Source organism: Lepisosteus platostomus, chromosome 5, assembly GCF_059453375.1.
Source record: "Lepisosteus platostomus isolate fLepPlt1 chromosome 5, fLepPlt1.hap1, whole genome shotgun sequence".
Taxonomy (NCBI): Eukaryota; Metazoa; Chordata; class Actinopteri; order Semionotiformes; family Lepisosteidae; genus Lepisosteus; species Lepisosteus platostomus.
In genome coordinates, this window is record NC_142615.1 from 23,341,606 (window position 1) to 23,347,984 (window position 6,379).

The 6,379-nt window shown below is 39.5% G+C and overlaps 1 non-coding gene across 1 annotated transcript; it reads left to right on the forward strand.

The window, feature by feature from the left end:
* The first annotated feature begins 400 nt into the window (after positions 1–400).
* trnal-caa (transfer RNA leucine (anticodon CAA)) lies at positions 401–513 on the forward strand. The gene is made up of 2 exons: positions 401–438; positions 468–513. It is a non-coding gene; the product is annotated as a tRNA-Leu (tRNA).
* Positions 514–6,379: the final 5,866 nt, after the last annotated feature.

Here is a 6,379-nt window from a genome sequence, read left to right on the forward strand (position 1 = left end):
ACAGCCAATATTAAATGTACTTGGTGGCACATTACCATTTGCATTGGCTCAAAAGTGGTCTCGGCAGACGTTGTTCCCTACGTAAAGCTGAAAGCGCCAAAGAGCATTTCCATTGAGAAAAAAAAATCTTTCTTGATGTTAAACATAGAGAGCCTGCCCTTTAGAAGTTCTCCCTCTAAACACCTTGTGCAGCCTCCCGACAGACTAACAAAAAGCGCCTTTTCACCAACTCAATTTATAATACGCCCCTCAAAACTCACAACCGAATAACAATCCATCCGTATATTTGATTTCCAAGATCCATTCAAGGCAACTTGGCTCTTCGCAAGCAAATAATTTCAGGGAATAAACTCAGTTTAGTCAACTACTGGTGCATTCAGCACACCACTTGCTTGTGCTTGTCAGGGTGGCCAAGTGGTCTAAGGCACCAGACTCAAAGACATGTGTCTTTCCAGCTGGCTTGGGTGTTCTGGTCTCCAAATGGAGGCGTGGGTTCAAATGCCACTCCTGACAGCTTCTGCTTTTACCTCTCTTGAATTGTTCCAGTGCTACAGTGAATGACTGAAATATAAAAGCAGCAGAAGAAAGCAAGCAACTCAGTGCAATTTGTGAGTATTCTGCACTGTTAAAATGCACAGGTTTTCATACTTTTTGGAATTCGTAGCTCAAGAAGTGACTCCTGTTTCATTTTCTATTCACCAACTCGATTTGCATTCCGCCCCTCACACCTCACAACAGAATAACAAACGGCTTCATGTGCCACAGCATTCCCCTGTAGATTCGGTTTGCACTATGAATTAGGCGACCCCGAATGAAATATTTTAGTGTTGGCTCAAATGTGAGGAATTTCATGAACCCTCAAAAAGGAACGCTTGCAGAAAATGCCAGCAATTCAAAGCGTGTAGGCAGCATGAACAGACCAATTCTGCAATTTCTTTTATCGATGGCGGTGCTTTCCGAGTCAATGGCTCTGCATTAGAAATGAGAAGTGCTGAACTCTAAACACGTTCTTGCCATAACTGCTACTACTGCTGCTACTCCTTCGTCCTCGAAAAAAGAAAAGACAGGCATGTTTTGAGTCTCAAAATGATCTTCTGGATCCACAAGAAACATGTAAATTTGATTGATTCCGCAGTATTTTGGATGTACTGTACTTATAACTTCCATTGAAGAGAGATTTCATCAGTTGCATGAAATTGAAACTTTCGACTTTTTGTCTGGTATTGAAAATATGTTAAAAAAAACCATAAACAATTTTCTTACAAACAACTTATGAATTATTGCCAGGATCTATATTTAGTGTTCGGTAGTGATAACACTGCTAATATTGATTGAGTAGAAATCTATGATGTATTGACAGCTTTATCTGAAGCAAGAAGTCCTAGAACGCCATCTATGAAGTTTAAGGATTCATACCAAGAATCCTTTTGTTTCCCACCCCAACTGCTGCTTTGGCATTACACATTATGTGAACATTACCAGTTTTGGTAGCTTCTGGGCACGATTTTCCTAAACTGAAACTTATTACAAAATTCTTGTAAATCGGGACTAATTTTAATATCAAATGAAATTACTACAGAAGAAAAGGCTTAACTGAAATATGAATAAGACTATGCAAGCCTAAAAAGTAGAACAATTCAATTTCTATAACTTATTTTTTAATGTTTTGAGAAATTGGCTCACACACCGGAAGACACTAACGTTTCTCTTTGTTAGAGTATGTGAATAACAGTTTAACCCCAAATATTTGTAATTGTGATTCTGTTAAAATTCAATAAATCGTCTATCAACAGTAAGAAATTATAAAGAAAGTAAAAAATTGTTTTATTACATAAACTATAAGACAATGAAGAGAGTTTACTTCGCTTTTGTTCTTTTGACTTAAGCGTTCAGGATCCGAACCCATCTGCGGACGGTTGTGTTTCTTGAATCTCTTGTAATCATCAAAAGTCGCTGTTTTGTGCTTCAGTTTTTTCTCGAGTTGTACCATGGATATTTTATATGATCAATACTTTACATGCTCTTTTGCATTTTCCTTCACATACAGAAAAATTCAAGTTGTTCATATCACTGTGCTGCACATTTACGCTGGACCACCTGTAACAGTACAGGACACACAGTGAGGAATTCGTGCAGCTTTCAGCTCAGTGCGGAGTCCAGAGGGAGGACTCGCTCACTGAATGATCTCTCAGGAAATCCCGGGTGAGATTCAAAAGGTAAACCTGGCTCTCATGAACACGAGCAAAGAGTTCTCACTCAACAGAAGATTTCGATGTGAGTACAGTTATATAAAACACCTGAAGATGCCAGGGATTGAACCCCGGTCCTGTGGAGCAGTAAGTGACTTGTAGCGCTGACATAAGAGATACTTACATAAAGTGCTTTTACTGACCATATTACAAATCACAGGAAGTAAGGTCTTGAAACATTGGGCAGTAGTGGGATTTAAACCCACGCCCCTGAGAGAGTGGAGCCTAAAATCCAGCATATTAGACCATTCAGCCACACTACCTCTGGCCCCTTCTCCTTTCCTCTCGTTGCTGAGTATAGGTGCCTTCATGCAATTGAGCCAGGTTTGAATCCCAGCCAATGCATCTCCAAATCTTTTCAAATGAATCTGTGATCTTGTAGCACATCCTCTGAAACCAGCAATCGAAATTGGAAACGTCTTCTTCAACACTGAAAAGCTCAATTAGGATGAAGCAGTAATACACAGGACAGCAGTACCATATGTGTTCTTGATTGATTCAGACTCGTTCTCAGTGGTTCTTGCTCACCAAATAACTAAAAAGCTGAGGAAGAACTCTACGAAAAATACTAATCAAAATACAAAATAATAATCAGTATTAACCAGAAACAGCAGAAAAACTGGTCACAATTGTGATTATGTCGCTTCTCTGCTTCAGCAAGGTCAATAAAGGACTCTCTGAAAGTAGTAAAGCACTAAAGCACTGCAAAACTGAATTCAAAATCATATTAGGAATTCTGAGTGGTGCCTGCTTACATGCAATCCAATACAAATGTTGTCTTTAAATAAGAATTCTCTATGTTTCCCTGCCTTTTCCCTGGAGTGAAACTATTGGATTGAAGGAATTCTTATGACAGGTTTACAAGGTGCCGTTGATATTTGGATAAGTCTATGAACTCGTGATTTTTATATACTTTAAATAACGGCCATACACACAGAATAAAATGACAGTACTGATGATTTTTCCTGAGATGAAGCACAGCTTATCTTTCCAAGACTGCTTATAAAGGCAAGCCAGTGGATACTTTAGCAGAACATGGAAAAACGTTCAGCTTCGTAACCAACAAATTCCCCATTTAGATCTGACATGTGAGGTATGCTTTGCGATTGCTTGAAGTGAAACCCACAATCTCTTTTGAACTTAGACAAGTTATTTCTGATGGAGCGCTATGCGGAAAGACATAATCAGCTCTACCCCTGAGGATGACTCGACTTGAAAATGCAGAACATTAACGTTTCACAGAAAAAAGGAGCACAACCGACATTAAAATTGAGGGCGCACTGTGATTTGCACTGACTCAAAAGTGATCTTGGTAGACAAACTTCCATGCCGAAGGTGGAAACGATAATTTGTGTTGAGAAGAAGAAGCACTTTTTTCTCCCTGCTTTGATGTTAAGCTGATAAAGTAGCTTTTAACACATTGCTCCATTTGGTGGTTGTAACACAAAAACTCCTAGCAGCAGTGGGATTCAAGCCCACACCCCAAAAGAGACTGGAGCCTTAATCCAGCGCCTTAGACCGCTCGGCCACGCTACCCGCTGGGCACTGTCTCTTTGTTTCATTACTTGCCCGGAGGAAGCCAGGTGGGTTTTGCTCTTGTCGCCCGAATTAGTGGCGTTATGACCGTGGAACCGACTGCACCTGCTTTTTCTGAGATGCTTCCCCTCTCATGGCGAGATCTCGACTTCTTTAACACCTCTGGATAAAGATCTTCTGTGGAGCAGGTTTCAGACCTCTGCGTACAGCACCCTTGATGTCATTTTATTTTTACAGCAGCCGCATCCGGAAAGTTGTGTCTTTTACGTTTTATTTGAACAACAAAACTACATACAATACAAACAAGAGCACATATAACGTATCAAGAAAATCATTAAGGGCACATGCTATAATACAATTACACTTTATGAAAAACGATTACACAAAGGTATTCGGGTTTGCTTGAACCTTTAAAAAAAAGTGATCTGAAACTACCCAGCTTACAATCTCTGAGGTAGTTGTCACTAAACTCGGACGTGATGTGCCACACATGTGCCATGTGCCTTTACTTTTGTAAAAAACTGGTATCGGGAAAATTAAAGTCGAAACCCAAAACAGTAACATATTTAAGAGTAAATGCCTCCTAATAGCTAGCAAGCGCTCCTAGTTAGTAAAGTTGTTTGTGTCCCAGCCTGTCACGCGGGAAACCGGGGTTTGATTACCGACGGGGAGCAGCCTCTACTAGTAATACATCGCCCCTGTCCAAAATTTCTAGGTAAAAAAAACACATTTTATACATTTGTCTGTTTAAAGATATAATCTCTTTAAAAAAGACAAAGGGTTTGTGTGTCAATTGTTTCGAATTAATTTCGAACGCAAAGAAAAGTAGTTTTCTTCCAAGAAATCACACATTTGTCGCATCCTCCATACTATACTTCTCTCTTGTAGTAGTAAAGCATTTTGATTTAAACTGAACAATATATTAAATGTTTCATCTATACACTTACGATTAACATAGGCAGCCTTGAACGGATTGCGGAAATCAAATATACAGATGGATTCAGAGTGTGCTTTCCAACTTTTGTGTAACATTTTCCTTTGATAGGGCGGAGTTGTTTTTAAAATCTGGATTAAATAAAAAGGAGTGACGTCAGTGTAAAACAGCTTTCCTCCATGGGAAACAACAGTTGTGTTCCATATTTCTAATTATTTTGGTTTCAAGATAGCAATTTAGTATGAAACATAAAAGCCAGCTGGATAAATCTGTTACACGTCATTTACAATGGTCTTTCAACTAATAGCCCGTGCAGGGATCAAACCCCAACTGTTGTTGCGAGTTGCATAAGGCTCTGTAACATGCAGATGAGAAACTAACCTCCGCTTCTTCATTATATACACAGTGAGCTATATTTGCGAGCCTACTGCCCCCTGCGGGCTCTGTATTTGATTGCGGTACAAGACCGGCCGTGGAGGTAAAGTGAGACGGGTGTGTACATTAAAAGGCTCATAGCGTCCCTGGGAAGGCTCAAACCACCACCCTTTTTGTTAACAACCGAGCCACAAAGACTCATGTACAGCTTAACACTCCTCGGTCTCAGTGAAAGTGATACACTCCGTAAAATTTCTGGAGAATCATTTGTCAATTTCCCTACGGGATTAATAAAGTATTATCTATCTCTCTTAAAGGAAAATCGCCAACAGTGGCCGATATCTATTGGAGTTTTTTTCATTCTATACTGCAATTTCTGAAGGGTACAGGCTTGGGGAATTGGACCTTATGGTGAAGGCTGCGGGCTCAGCAGCAGCAGAACCTGATCAGTATCGGTTGACTCCGATATACTTTGACAACTTAACTTCTGGATTTAGAGACATTTACCTTAGTCTCGGTATACTAAGATGTTTTGGTAACGAGGAAGGACGGACAAAGCAAATTGGCAAAATGTGTGCTATTTTGTTGACTACAAGTCCTCACATGCCAGAGGGTCAAAAATTAAAAAAAAACGTAACAGTATAATCTCTTGTACTTCACAATTTAATAGTGTCTGTTACATTGTGTCTCACACCTCAGTCTCAGAATTGTGAGACGAGTTTGTAATCAGGAGGGAGGGCCATAGCAATTCAGCAGAAATTGCATTCATCTTTTCCCAATGCATTCTCACATGCCATTTTCTCACATGCCATGCTCAGAGGGTCATATTTTTAAAATGGTATCATAAAATGTCCTGAAGTTCAGGATTTTGACAGTCTGTTATATTGTGTCTCACACCTTGATGTCAGAAATATGAGATGATTTTAAAATCAGGAGGGAGGGCCCTGGAAATATAGCAAACATTGCATTAACCATTTGACAATGTATTCTCTCATGCCATGTTCAGAGGGCTGTATTTAAAAAACGGTACAGTACAATGTCCTGAAGTTCAGGATTTTGATAGTCTTTTCCATTGTCTCTCACACATCTGTGTCAGAATTTTTAGACATTTTTATAACCAGGAGGTAGGTTCGATCACCCTCTGCTCATCCTCAGTTAACCATATAGTCTCATATACCATGTTCTAAATGTCCCATTTAAAACTGCTATATTAAAATTTCTTGTAAAATGCAAGAGTTTGAGTCTTTTTATGATCAGAAGGCAAGGTCGTGGAAAATATGCAGAA